We start from the raw sequence: 15,381 nt of genomic DNA, 5'->3' as shown, positions 1-15,381 counted from the left end.
GTAGCAGCATCTTATTTATGAGGGCCTCAGTTTGCCTTAAGATAAAAATTTTGATTAGTATATTTTTTTACACAGAGGTGCTATGTCTATCACATAGTTTCTTTTCTTTCATTTCTAAAGATTTTAGAATTTCAGAGAATAAAACATCCTCTCAGCACATCTTGTAGATTATCCATTTGTACTGTCTTCTCCAACAATGAGTACAGATGTGCATTTCTTCTCATCATAGTTTTAGTAAGATTTTTATACATTTCCTCTAAAATTCCACTTTTAGTTTAATGAAATAGTTCATAAATCTTATTAGCACTTAAAATATACATAGTATCTACAGTTGTATCTTCTTTCTTTACATCTAATGTCAAGAATTTGTACCACCTTTGCATATTTTTTTTCACCATCTCTGCCAGGCATTTATAAATTGCATCAGTCTTTCTAAGAGATGACATTTTGGCTTTGTAAAATTTTATATTACATATTTGTTTTCTCTTTTACTTTTTATTACAACTGTAATGAAATAAAATTGAAGTACACTAATTTAAAAAAATTTAAAAAGCATATTTAAAAGCATATTTAAGAAGCAAATTTGATCGGTTTTGGTATATGTACATATACACCTATGAAATAATTGCCACATTCAAGATAACCATTTTTTCACCTCCGCATGTTTCCTCCTGGACCTTTGTGAAACCCATCTCTTCCTCCATCCCCATCCCATACAATCGCTGTTCTAATTTCTGTTAAACTACAAATTTCTTTTGTGGTTTTTGTTTTTTTGGTTTTTTTGGTTTTTTTTTTTTTTGGCCTCGCTTATTTCACACAGAATACTTATTTTTGAGATTCATCCATGTTGTTGCCTGTATCACTAATTCATTCCTTTTGTTGCTGAATAATATTCTATTTTATTGGTAAATCACAGTTTATTCCTTTAATCTTTCCATGTTCTGATATTTAAGATCATGTCTTATAACCAATATACAGTTGGGTTCATCTTAATCCAATATTACAATCTTGTTATTATTAATATTTCCTTTGGTTTTTAAATTTACCATTTTACTATTTTTCTAATTAACTCTTATTTTTCTTTCCTTTTCCTTTTTTTTTTTTTTGATAAATTATACACTTTTTATTACTCCAAGTTTCCTTTCTATTGGTTTGCTAGTTTTATATACATAAAAAAATCTTAATGATAGGTTTCCTGGAGATTATACCATGCCATTTATGCTTGATATATTGATTATGATTAATATTTTTCCAGCTACCTATTCACCTGACTTTCTATGTGTATTCCTACCAATTTATACCTTTCATTCCTCTTCATTTATTCCTTCCTCAATCTCTGAGCTTCCTTCTAGTGTTCTTTTCCTTCTACTTGAAGAATGTTATTTAGAACTTTGTCTGGGTCTGCTGAAGGAGAATGGTCTAAGCTTTGATTTTTGAAAATGTCTTTGCTTCTCTCTTTTTTGGAAGGCTATTTTTACTAATTATTGAATTTTAGGTTAGGAGCTATTTTTTTCAACCTTTAAACATATCATTATATTATCACTGACTTCATTTGGGTTCTTCTATTGATAAGTTGCCTGTCAGTATCCATGTTGCATCTTTATAAGTAATACAATTAATTATTGCCAGATTTCGGTGCTTTATAGATTTTTTATTTGTCTTCATTTTTAGTACATCCCCAGTGATGTGCCTAGCTATGATATTCTTTATGTTCACAAAGCTTTGAAGCTTTAGTATCTGTGATTTGATGTCCTTAATTGTTTTTAGAAAATTCTTTGTGATTATCTTTTCAAATATTGCTTCTTCTACAGGACTTTCCCAACTTCCTTTAGACTACACATATCTCATATGTAACATATGCCCCTTTCTCTATTTTTCATCCTTTGTCTCTGTTTCCATCTGGATATCTTCTTCTGACCCATCCTTTGTTCACTACTTCCCTTTTCAACTTTGTCTAATCTGCTGGTGAACACACCTATTGGTCTTCATTTTAATTCTTATGTTTTTCACTTCTAGGACCTTCTGGTTGTTTTTTATAGTTCCCAGTTTTCTGTGCAAGCTTCCATATTTCCATTTAATCTTGTCAATAGAAACATTAACTATAGTTATTTTAAAGTATAGCTCACTGAATCACTGCCTGTTTAAAATCCATCATGATTTTCCAATTACACACACACACACAAGCCAGCATCTTTTCCTTGGCTTAGATGGCCATGTGTGATTCTTCAACTGCATCTATTATGAAATTCCCCAACCCCTATTCTTTATGCTGTGTATGACTTGGTAGCTGCCCTAATCTTTTCCTCAAATTAAGTCTTCCTCTTCCTCAATATTTTTGCATCTTTCATGTATCATATTATTAGTGACTCCTCTTAGACCACTGTCAATATTTGCCATTCCCCCTTTCCAGCCCACTCCTCACTTATGATGACACTGACTATATTTTCTTCCTGTTGTAAATCCAGGCCCAAGCACATTACTTGGCACATGATAGCCATTACACACTTGTGAATCAGTGATTCAGTAAATGAAAGCTATATTTCTCTTGTTTATCTGTTCTCTTAATGGTAAAAGGATGAAAACATCCAGTTCTTCACTTTATCTCATTCATCTTTTTATCTCCCAGAGCACTTAGAATATATTACGTGATTGTGTAATACATTTGACAAATTGAGTTGAACTGTACAATGCTCATAGCTATAAAATTCATAGAGAATATGAATAGATACATGGTATAGATATGGAGACATATATCTATATTATATATATATATGAACTATATGATCATACCTATTACTGTGACAAAACTATTACTAACATTCTTAAATACTTACATGATTTTAACAAAGTAGTGAATTGACTTTTCCCTTATTTTCAACAATAACTTTTTCTACAATTTTGAATATCTATAATTAGGGTAACACAAACCTAGTTTGACCATGATCCAAATACAGAAGCAGAGAGGAGATGTTTGATTTGTAGGAATTATTTTAAGATGCTATTTTCAAACCAGTTTATTTTTAATATATATCAAATATTTCTTTAAAACACCTACAAAAATTACTTAAATAATTAATAATTTCCCTTTGTCCAAGAGGGGGGTCAAGCTGGCAATTTCTGATACTGACTCTCCCAACATTTCCTGTGAACTTAAAAGAAAAAAGTGAAACCAGAATGGCACCAAAAACTAAGACTTGAAAAGCAACCTGGTACTAAAATCTAGATGGAACTTCTATTTAACAAAAACATACCAAGGAGTTTGGCTTGCACAAATCTGGCTTATACATTTTCTGCAACATAGTGGCCTACTCGCCAGGAAGTAGGTAGATGGAAATTTTCACTATTCTCTTTCTCTAGATGTCATCTTAGAATAGATATATTTGGCTGATTGTCCTAGACTCTGGGTATGGAGTTCTCTCTTGTCCAGCAAGACAGCAGGACACAGGATTGAAAATACAAGAGAGGCTAATGTCTGGGAGGAGACAAGAGCCCTGAGTAAGGGTCCTTGGTCCATTTTTATTAAGATCAGAAGGCTTACAAGCGTGATGGATGTGCACAAAGAGACAATGAAACCGTGTACATTAACTCATGGGCATGAGGAAAGGGGGTTTTGAAGATATGCAGTGTTAGGGGTTTGGATCAATACAAAACAAAATTCTGGTGCTGGGTGGAAGGTTGTTTACATTAAACATGAGGAACCACTTCTGTTTACCTGAACTGGCCTAGGGCACAGAAGTACAGAGCATGCTACCTCAGGGTCAACAAGGCACCTTTCTTTTGCTAATTAGCTCCCCTCTGGGCAACTTCACCCTGCTGTGGTCTAAAGTCCTGTTTTCCTATTTACCTATTTTTGTCCTTCCTTCCTGTGAAAGCTGCTTTCTGCTATTGCACTAAATTGTGGGGCATTTCCGCCTTGAATACTTAATCTTGTTTACCTCATCTCAGATGTTTTCATCCCGACATTCCTTATTCCTATATCTTTGTCCTATACTGGGGGCCTTAGCCCCATTTACCTAACCTAATCTTGTTTACCCAAACTTGTGTGTGTACATCCTATGGCTTTGTAATTCTTTATGCCTTCTTAACCCACCGGTGCAAGCTCAGGAAATTCCTAAGCGTATTCCCCATAGCTGATGTATACCAAGGAGATGACTGCCTCTCCTATTTAAAACTGCATGAATTGTAGAAAGAATGGGTTTACACTTGCACTCACCTACACCACAGTATTACTTTACTATTCTGTTTCTCTTCAGATACTGTGCTTGTGAATGAATGGTGAGGAAATTTGCCAGAAATGGCATACTATACTTTTCGAGGGTGGTCAGCTTAAGTGAGGGAAGAGACAGAAACCTGGAAGCAGCACAGTATGATGGGAGTGATAAATTTTTACCTATTGGACTGGCTCAACGTGCCCAAGAGCCTTGCCATGTGGACAGCAGGGGATTCCATCTGATTAGTCAGGGTATAGCAGTGAATGCCACTAGACACTGGAAAACCTGAGTAGTGTCTAACAATAACAACCACTGTCCATTCCATCTTAGGAGTGAGGATCTAGCAGAATGATGCTAATAACCACAAAATGGAGACTAAGCTGGAATAAGAGTATTACTGACATAAAACAGGTTTGTTGGGAAACACCAGAGCTGAGATGCAAAGGCGAAGATGAATATGAAGCTTGTTGAAATAAGGTGAAGCTTCATGGATAAAAGAATACACTCTCAAAATTAAAACCTGCTTTTGGAGGTAATAAATAACAGTATTGACGTAGGAAAAAAAGAATCAAATATTACAGAATATAAACAACCAAAAAAACCTCAACCAGAAGATGGAGGGAAGATAGTAAGTTTAAACAGTAATAAAGAATAGTGTCCATAGGAAGGCGATTGAATAGAATCTAACCTAAAATTAATTACTTATGTCCTAAGGAAGAAGCCAAAGCACTTAAATAGAATAAGTATTTAAAACATAATTGAAGAAAACATCCTGGAAGTGAAACATGCCAAACTGCACAGATGAAAAACGTTCACCATGGTTTAGGCAAAATTAATATAGAAACTAATGACAATCCTGAAAAAGAAATTTAATAACAAAATAAGAGAAAATAAACTATAGGTTTGCAGACAGAAAATAAACTAAGAGATCTGACTAAAAACCAAAAATCAAACTGGCTTAATGCTTCTCTCCAACCCTAAATGTTAGTACACCATGGTCAACATGTATAGCATTTTGAAGACAAAGCATCTTAACCCATGAATGACATTTTTAGCCAAACTGCTATTTATGTAAAACAGAGAGTAAGATACTCTCATAAATACAAGGAATTAAAAATATACCAACCATAAATTCCTTCAGAAAATAACACCATCAAAAAATTCACCAGCCATTCATGAAGTATATAAAAAATTAAAAATTGAAGAATAGGGATTTGTGGTACAAATTTTTAGTAGCATTCACTAAAATCATTTAAATAGTGATGCAAGATTGTGAATATATAAAAACAGTTTTTGAAAGGAAACTTCAAGTTGTAAAAGCATCATTTAATAAGAATAATTCAATCTATAATTCAATCTATAATTCAAGATGTATAAAAAAGATGAAAATTGAAAATGCAGGGAGGGCAGATATTTTATTTTAAAAAGCCAATAATATTGTATTACACGGGGAGATGTTAGAAGACACTGTTTTATTTTTTTGATACTGTTTTATTTTGACTTGGGTAATTAAAATTTTTCATATTAAGGCATTTATAAAAAGATGAATTATTTCAAACCTTCAGGAAAGCATAGAGTGATAAAATATCCATGTACCTACCACCCAGATTAAAGAGATTTTGTTATCTATGCTTCACATCTCTTCTCCCCCCCTCCCCATTTTATTATTTTCTTAAATAAAAAAAATACCACGAAGCAGATCATGGCACTTATTCCCCTCCCACCTGTTCAATCACCCCACTTTCTAGTTTCCACCACAATCCTGAAGTGTATCCTGCCTGTTTTGTTTCTATGGTTACCAAACATGTTTTCATCTTTCACCAAAGTGGAAAACTGATTTATGTGTTTTAAAATTCTACAGAATGTATCATGATTTACGTATCATTTTAAAACAATATTGAGTGAAAAATGCAAACTGCAGAATTATGGAAATCCTACAGCAGTTAAAATGAATGAACTTGATTTATATGTACTAACATAAATGAATCTTTTTTTTCATAAATGAATCTTAAAAACATATTATACAGCATAAAAACTGGGTTTTGTAATAATCTAGTGTTGATACATATAAATCAAATTTAATAACTCTTGCAGCTGTGTGGCTTTCTGCCATATAAATATACCACAATTTATTCATCTACTTTTTTATTAAAGGATATTTAGCTTGTTTCCAGCTATTTCCTATTTCAGGTAATTATACAATGGACATCTTTGTACATATCTCTTTGTGTGATTACATGAATGATTCTTTAGAGTATACATCTAATAGAAGAAGTGTTGGAACACTGAGCATGTACATTTTCAGCTTTTATAGGTATTTTCAAATTATGCTCCAAAGGTGCTGTACTAGTCCTATGTATGCATTTACTCAGATTCTCATAATACTCTGCAGTGCCAGACTTTTATGTTTTATTTTTTTTTAATGTTTATTTATTTATTTATTGTGAGAAAAAGAGAGAGAGTGCATGTGGGAGGGGCAGAGAGCGAGGAAGAGAGAGGTTCCCAAGCAGATTCTGTGCTGTCCGTTCAGGGACTGCAGGGCTCAATCTCACCAACCATGAGATAATGATCTGAGCTGAATCAAGCATCGGACACTTAAGGACTGAGCCATCCAGGTGCCCTGTGCATTGTCAGACTTTAAAAATTTGCCTCTCCCTCACTGCTGGGTGAAGTTCAATATCTTTTCATGCATTTAGCCATTTTAGTTGATGCTCATGTTTATTCTTCTGTAATTCATATGTATATGTAAAATATATATCATATGTATCATATATATATTGTATGCATTTGCCATTTTAAATTGGTGTGCTTGTTGTTGTTTTTTTAAATATAGCTTCCAGGAGTTTTTATATGATCTGGATATCCCAAATTTATCTGTTATATATTTTGAAAATATCTTTCTGCTGTTAATATATTTTCACCATTTCTCTTATTTCTGTTTTATTTATTACTGCATTCTCTTTGTAATCCATGTTTTCTTGTCTTGTTTGATAAATGTCTCTGTACTCCAAAGTCACAAATGTTTCTCTACATTTTCTTCTAGAATTTTTGTTTTGTGCTTTACATTTAAGTCTTTAATTAGGGAAACCATGTGTCCCATTCGGCTAAACAGGGTCTCAAGTGTTTTAGAATTTATCCAAGATATTTCACTGTATAATGAAATATTGTGATTAATAGTTACATTAAAATAACCCATTATTTCCTTAGCAGACTTCCTCTTTAGATTTCCAACTTCTGCCAGGGTCTTGTCTGATAAGTCTTTTCTACTGTAGCAATGGAGTTCAAATTTTGAGTCATCGTTAAATCCAAGAGATGGCCAATGATTACCCTTCTCTATTCCCAACCTTTTCCAGGTATAATGTTACCAATTTCTCCTTTTCAAGGATAGTGTACAATGAGTGCTCTCCAATGTGAAGAAACAGGAACAACTTGCTCCCAGTGTTTTGTGTTTGTAAAAGTATTACGCTCCATCATCTTGCCAGCTACTTGGTGCGGCAGCCAGGTGTGCAATGGCCTGTGAGACCCAGTATCTCCAGACTGCTATATAATAGGAGTTTATGAAATATACGTATGGGAGACAGAGGTTGAGCAATTTTGCTCTGGTACATATTGAGAGTAGTCTGAATTCTCTTGCTTAAGTGGCTTCATAATATATCACATATTACAAATCTACAGTATTTGTTTATTGTTTGGTCATGCTTTTTAATTTTGTAATAAGCCCTTTTGCATCAGTGAGCTGGGTATAAAAAGTGCATGTTTAATAAAAAAAATAAGTATTAATTCCTATTTCTCAATAAAGTTGATGAAGACACATATGATTTGAAGGACTATGGAGGCCCTAGTAATAACATCAACCACAAGAAAAACAGAAGATATAAATCTACTGAAGTATCAGTATCTACTTCAAAATGAGCAGTTAATTGGAGAAGATTAAAGATGATAATTTAAGATATGTAGATGCAGAAGGTGGATGATGTACAACTCTGTGAACACTGACTTTTCCCTTAGATCAAACGATTACTCTTCTAAATTAATTTCACTCATGTTCAAGCCAAGTTGTTTTCATGTTATGTGTGAAAGTACATCAATAACTGTTAATGTGTTACTTTAACTGGCAGAAGTAAAATTTTAAAGAATTAAATGATAAGAGTTTTTTTTTTCTTTCCAGTGTTATCAAATGCCTTAAATAGAAGATCACTTAATTCAACTTGAACCACATCTTAATTTTTCATCTTGTTAGTGAAATCAAAGTGAAGTTTTTGGAAATTCATTCTATCTGAGGCAAACAACAGATATATTTATTCTTACTTTGTATTCTCTTACATATATTCCTCTTACTTATATTCCTATTATACTCTTACTTATATTCCTTACTTATATTCCTATTATGCATGCAGTTAAAATAATAAGCAGTGAATATAATATTATTTATTTTGTGATAATAACATAAATAAAAATATTTCTGGAGCACAGAATAATGTAAAAAAAGTTATTATTAAATTAAGCACACTGTCCGTAGAAATGTAAAAGGGTGCAGCCTCTATAGAAAACAGTATGAAGGTTTCTCAAACATTAAATATAGAACTACCACATGATCCAGCAATTCCGTTTCTGAAAATAATCTGAAAATAATGGGAAAACTAACTCAAAAAAGTATCTACAGTATCATATTCACTCTAGCATCATTTGCAATAGCTAAGATACAGAAACAGCTGAAGTGTCCATCAACAGATGAATGGATGAAGAAAATGTGGTGTATACAATGAAATACCATTTAGACTTAAAAAGGAAGGAAACCTTGCCATGTAATAACATGGATGAAGCTGGAAGACATTATGCTAAATGAACTAAGCCAGTTACAAAAGTCACAAAAGCAAAAAAACAAAACAAAACGAAAAACTGCATGATGCCACTTACATAAAGTATCTAAAATAGTCAAACTCATAGACAGTAGAATGGTGGTTGCCAAGGACTGACTGAGAGGGGAAAACAGAGAGGTGCTATTTGACTGGTGTCAAGTTTCAGATACACAAGATGAAATTCTACAGATCTGTTGTACCATTTAATGCCTATAGTTAATAATACTTAAAAATTGGTTGACCAGATGCCATATTGTGTTCTTACTACAATAAAAGAAGCTTATAAAAACATTAAAAATACACTTACAATTAGTTGTAGTGCAACAGTAAATGAATCACAAAATGTGATGAAGTCAATATTGAATAAAGCAACACTTCATACATAATTTATCTCACTGTTAACCATCATAAAATGAATTTTATAGGTATTAAAGCTTTAAATATCTACTTTCTGATCAAACTAGATGTCATAAAATTGGGGGGGTGGGGGATTTAATATGAATTTGATATAAAATTTAATATGAATTTGTCTTGTGAAGTTTGGCTACATTTTATTCAAAATTCTTTGGAAATCTTCAAAGTATTCCACAAAACGAATGCTAAACTTTAGGTTCTGATGATATAGGTAGAATAAAACTTCTAAAAACAGAGCTTGCAAAGAAGCTCATCTTTGTAAGACCTATGGAGTACTCATTGAAAGAAATGTGACCCCCAATGGCATTTAAGATTTATTTTTTTTCAATATATGAAATTTAATGTCAAATTGGTTTCCACACAACACCCAGTGCTCATCCCAAAAGGTGCCCTCCTCAATACCCATCACCCACCCTCCCCCTCCCTCCCACCCCCCATCAACCCTCAGTTTGTTCTCAGTTTTTAACAGTCTCTTATGCTTTGGCTCTCTCCCACTCTAACCTCTTTTTTTTTTTTTTCCTTCCCCTCCCCCATGGGTTTCTGTTAAGTTTCTCAGGATCCACATAAGAGTGAAAACATATGGTATTTGTCTTTCTCTGTATGGCTTATTTCACTTAGCATAACACTCTTCAGTTCCATCCACGTTGCTACAAAGGGCCATATTTCATTCTTTCTCATTGCCACGTAGTACTCCATTGTGTATATAAACCACAATTTCTTTATGCATTCATCAGTTGATGGACATTTAGGCTCTTTCCATAATTTGGCTATTGTTGAGAGTGCTGCTATAAACATTGGGGTACAAGTGCCCCTGTGCATCAGTACTCCTGTATCCCTTGGGTAAATTCCTAGCAGTGCTACTACTGGGTCATAGGGTAGGTCTATTTTTAATTTTCTGAGGAACCTCCACACTGTTTTCCAGAGTGGCTGCACCAATTTGCATTCCCACCAACAGTGCAAGAGGGTTCCCATTTCTCCACATCCTCTACAGCATCTGTAGTCTCCTGATTTGTTCATTTTGGCCACTCTGACTGGTGTGAGGTGATATCTGAGTGTGGTTTTGATTTATATTTCCCTGATGAGGAGCGACGTTGAGCACATATAAGATTTATTTTTGAAATATCTTTAATTATTCTGATTTGTGGGAAGAATATTTTGATGAAGCACCTTTAAAAAAAATAGATACCATTATATTCTCTGGGAATGAAATAAAATTGATAAAATCTATAATTGTGAAAATGTTAATTTGCTGAAAAATTCAGAATATTCATCAATTTAAACAACTTATTTCATAATTTAAAAGGTATTTGTCATGCAGCTACTCCAAATGGAGGTAAAAAAAATAGCATGAAAATATCAGGCTGAAATTTTTTATATTGTAATGAAAAAAAAAAAGAAAGTAGTTATTTTGTTGATCATATAAGCTAAACCACTGAATATACAAAACTGGGCTTATTATACGTGCTAGGCAAGGGACATCATTTTGACAGCGTTTCAGTCTGTCTTAAGTGGGGAAGTTAGGAAAGGGTTTCAGGAACTGGAGTTAGTTATGGATGGTTTTATGGCAGAAGTGAGCAAGCACGGACTGGGCAAAGATTTGTCAGATTTATAAATAAGCAACTTGCTGGAATAGTCAGTGGCCTTTGAAATATAAGGATCTGTGAGCTATTAGTGCTACTGTTATCTTAGCTTGATACATGAGTCCTAAAATGCTACAACATTGTATCTGCACTTAAATTGTGTTGCAGTGTATCTATTTGCAAGTCACAGTTGTTTTTTTCTTTCTTTCTCTTTCTTTTCTCTCTTTCTTCCTCTCTCTCTCTCTCTTTAATGTTTATTTATTTTTGAGAGAGGAAGAGAGAGAGACTGAGTGCAAGCAGGGGAGGGCAGAGAGAGAGGGAGACACAGAATCTGAAGCAGGCTCCAGGCTCCAGGCTGTCAGCACAGAGCCCAATGGAGGGCTCGAGCCCACAAACCTTGAGATCATGACCTGAGCCAAAGTTGGATGCTTAACTGACTGAGCCACCCAGGCGCCCCTCTTTCTTTCATTGTCATGTTCTGCTTCAAGTTTCATTTCCATACCAATAAATATACTTCTACATACACACACAAAATTCTGACAGAATAACATTCTAAATGTTTGAATAAACCGTAACTTATTTAACCAATCCACCATTATTGAGCACACAGGTGATTTTCATTTTGTTAATGTTATACAATGTTTATCCTTGTACATATATCAGTGAGCATTTGCCCAGTTATTTCCTTAAGATAAATTTTTAGAATTTGGGTTGCTGGTCAAAGAAAGGAATTTTAAAAAAAGGTTTCTGATAAAAATGATCAAAGTACTCTACAGAGACTCTGTCAGCTGTGTATTGGCTTTTTGGTTTCTCTCTATCAGATCAAGACTAACTCATTCATTTATTAATTTAACAAATATTCTTTTAATGCCTATTACGTGCCAGGTACTAAATAATACTGGTGTTTATGATTTATACAGTCCCAGTCTTAATGAATCATGATGGTAGAGAAGTTGGAAGGGCTTAACATGTGGTGGCTCCATTTCATTCAGTGAAGTGTGGAGAGGTCTGGCTAGAGCTGCCAATAAAGCAGGAGATGGAGAGAACCACACAGTGAGCAGCTGGCACTTCTACTGGTTAGCACAGGGTGTTTGATATTTCCTGTGAGCCATACAGACACTGAAGAAGGCCAAGAGCTATCTCCAGGATTGCCTGTATGGCTAAAAGGAATATAACAACAACAACAAAAAAGACTGGAGGAAAACTACCAGAGGTGGGAGCAAAGCTAGGATGGGAGTAGGAGTTATATAAAATCAGGAGAGTGACTGTGTGCTTCAGGGAATGGCATAGAACAGTACAAAGCCTGCAAAGGGAATCTCAGAAGAATCCACAACAATATCTCTTGAAAGAGAGTTGGCTTGTGTATGCCTGGCATGAAAGAAGGTACCACCAGCCATGTTACAGCAGCCTCTGTCTCTGACCACTCCCTCCCACCCCACAAGGCTGGAAGAGCAATGTGGGGAGAAGTGAAAAGGTGACCATGCCCCCATTCTTCACTGCATGTCCCCAACCTGAAAGTCGGTCCAAGCTGGGGAGGAAAACAGTTTTGAATTAAATGAAAGTTTGAAATTTTAATTTAGTTGAGTCTAAAATTTTTGTTACTTGAAGTTGAGGTGATTTCCATAGCTGGGAATGAATTTAAAGCTACAGAATCTGCCTGCGGTATAGCCAAAGGGCAGTGAAAGAGATCTAGCAGAAGACATCTGAAGGCAGTAAATGGGTAGAAATAAAGCTGTTTTACAATTGTATTTTGACAAGTTCAGTCTGTGCAATAAACTGGTTAAATAGACAATTACAGTAAGATCAACAACCGCTACTGAAGTAAAGTCAGCTTTGTCAGCTATATATAATCAGCTATACAAGCAGGGTACTAACCTGGACTTCAAAACCCATGAAGGTTCCTGTGAAATGTAATTTTGCAATTTAATTGAAAATTGAAAATGCAATTGAAAGCAGCCTGACTGTAGGAACTGGCTACTTTTATAGTAGATAGTGAACACGCCTCTTCTTTTTTCTGGGAAGTGACCAGCAAAGCAGGAGTGAGAAATGTAGTTCTTCAATGTAACATCCACATTCAAGAATTTCCAGATGTTGGGTCCAGTTAACAGGAATAGATTAGGCCACTCACTTTCTTTGTTACCCTGACAGTGTTTCTACAATAAAATGAAAAAATGCATCATAAGCCACCTACTTCTGTAACTCTTTCATCCTAGTGTGGTAAATAGGATATGAGCAAAGAATTAACAACAACAACAACAACAACAAAAATGCTGGAGGAATGAACAGCAACTAGAAAATGAAGGCATTGAGACCCATATTTAAAGAATGCAGATGTTATCTTGAAGACCACAGGAGCCATTAGAAGATTTTAAGCATGGAAGTTGCCCTGATTACAATGAGAAAGTTGGAGAAAATATCAGAGGCAGAATGACCACTTAGGAGGTCCTAGCAATAATGTGATTGAGAAATTAAGAGAATCTAATGTAAGGATATAACTGTGCCTACAATTGGAAGTAGAATCGCCAGGAACCTACGTGGCTAGCTAGAGATGGAGAATGCTTACAAGGCAATGCTTGGCAGCAGGGTGCTTGAGGGGGTTCTGCTACACCTTACTCATCCCATGGCACAGAGTCAACAAAAACCACAAGGAGAAAGCCACACATTAATTTTTAACATAGTAATTCCTTTCACTTGTAAATATAGCCATATGGTGCCCTGGAATTTGACACAACAGAGTAGTATCCTTCTGTTGAGAGGATTAAGAAGAGGAAAAAGGGAAGATCTGGGAGAGCGAAAGAGGGTGTTTGAGGAAGGAAGTATGATGAGAGGGAGCTGTTTGGGAGCATTGCTTTCCCTGTGGTTCTCTGTTAATCCTTTCAATTACCTGCTTAGATCAAGTTTAAACCAGTTTCCAGGATATGAAACCTGGAATCATGTCATGACCAATTTTGTATTAAATTCTCTACTAGATTTTCTTCAACATCATAAGATATTCCTGGGAAAGGGGGTGGGTAGGGCTGTATGCACTCTGTAGGTGTGGTATGATCATGCTGTCAGAAGAGACCTCAGAGTAGAGGTCACAGTAGTCCGAGGTACTGATATCTGTCAGCAATGACTTGTGATGTTCTGCAGGTCTGTGATATAGGAGGAAGGAAGTTGGTGAAAGGCATTGATAAAAGGGGCTTGTACTTGGATCCAAACATTGGCACTAAGTTTTGACTCTAATAGCAATGGCCACTTTATTATCTTTTTTAGAGACTCCATGAATTAAGCAAAGATTATGGAGCGTGAGTGGATAGTTCAGGGTCCCTTGACTCTGAGTATGCTCATTGATGAAAAAGGCAGGTTCTAGTCCTGTCACCTCAGCTCCAGATGCTATAGCCCATGTAAGTTGAAGGGCCAAGTTCAGGCTGGAAATGGTTAGGTTTGTTTCTTTAGTTTGTAGATAGACTATAAGGACTATTTGATGGTATTACATGCATTAATCACTCAGGATTCTGTGGGTACCTAAGAGCACTAACAGAAGGCTGATGCTGGCCCTGAGATTAAAAAAAAATGCTCTTTTACTGTTTGTTTGGTTTTTTTTGGAAATATGGAATGCCTCATGAATTTGCATGCTATCCTCATGCAAAGACCATGCTAATGTTCTCTGTATCATTTCAATTTTAGTATATGTGCTGCTGAAGTGAGCATCTCTTTTACTTTTTAATCAAGAAGTTGATTGGCTTTGTTGTCTTCATTTGGTTTTTTGACTTTCAGGCGCAACTGAAAAAGGTCAAAATATGTTTATGGCTCATTTTCAATGAATGAGAACAATGAACTTAAGTATTTCGCCCTAATTTTATCTATCTATCTATCTATCTATCTATCTATCTATCTATCTATCCATCCATCTATCGAGAGAGAGTGAGTGAGAGAGAGAGAGAGAGAGAGAAAGTGAGCACACTGGAGTGGGAGAGGGGTCATGGAGAGGGAGAGAGAATCTCAAGCAGGCTCTATGCCCACTCTCATCATCATGAGATCCTGGCCTGAGCTGAAATCAAGAGTTGGATGCTTAGCCAACTGAACCACTCAGGTGACCCTTTTATTTTATTTTTTATTTAAAATTATATATTTACATAAGCATAGATAAGTTTTTTAGTGTGAATTTTAAATTTGATAAAAGAAGGAATCAAATCTTTTTATTCTGCAAAGCTGATTATATAAACCTCATATTAAACTTATAATTTCATTGTTTGCAAGGAAGCAGCTCACACTGAAGCTCCTATTGTTTTTATTTCTTTGCCAACTAAAAGTAAACAGGTTCTGGAATTATTT

At 34.9% G+C, this 15,381-nt stretch overlaps 1 non-coding gene across 1 annotated transcript; it reads right to left on the bottom strand.

Moving 5' to 3' along the window:
• Window positions 1–14,650: 14,650 nt before the first annotated feature.
• On the bottom strand, window positions 14,651–14,757 carry LOC125161343 (U6 spliceosomal RNA). The gene has a single exon (XR_007150559.1). It is a non-coding gene; the product is annotated as a U6 spliceosomal RNA (small nuclear RNA).
• Window positions 14,758–15,381: the final 624 nt, after the last annotated feature.

This window comes from Prionailurus viverrinus, chromosome A2 (assembly GCF_022837055.1).
Source record: "Prionailurus viverrinus isolate Anna chromosome A2, UM_Priviv_1.0, whole genome shotgun sequence".
NCBI classification, from domain to species: Eukaryota; Metazoa; Chordata; class Mammalia; order Carnivora; family Felidae; genus Prionailurus; species Prionailurus viverrinus.
The sequence above is the reverse complement of the archived record's forward strand: the minus strand, read 5'-3'. Positions and strand labels throughout refer to the sequence as shown.